The sequence below is a fragment of the Trachymyrmex cornetzi genome, unplaced genomic scaffold, assembly GCF_001594075.2.
Source record: "Trachymyrmex cornetzi isolate Tcor2-1 unplaced genomic scaffold, Tcor1.1 scaffold397, whole genome shotgun sequence".
Taxonomy (NCBI): Eukaryota; Metazoa; Arthropoda; class Insecta; order Hymenoptera; family Formicidae; genus Trachymyrmex; species Trachymyrmex cornetzi.
The window spans coordinates 152,319-152,585 of NW_017298713.1; positions in this window are offsets into that span (position 1 = coordinate 152,319).

Genomic DNA, 267 nt, shown 5'->3' on the forward strand with positions numbered 1-267 from the left:
GTGTTGCCTTTGTCGGCTGGAAGCACGATGATGTCTGTGTCCCTGTTCAGGTCTTGGAGGGCCAATTGCTCTTGTCTAGTGATATTTGGTGCGGGGGGTTTGGCTTTGGAGAGGATATTGGTTACTTGTCTGCGGATGTTATCTGCTTGTTCTGATGTGAGTCGGTAGATGGTTGACTCTATTTGGCTGACGATCTCTTCTTGTATGGAAGTCCATCCTCCCGGCTACCGAAAACCGGCCGGCTTCCTCTCTCCCCCTCTACTCACA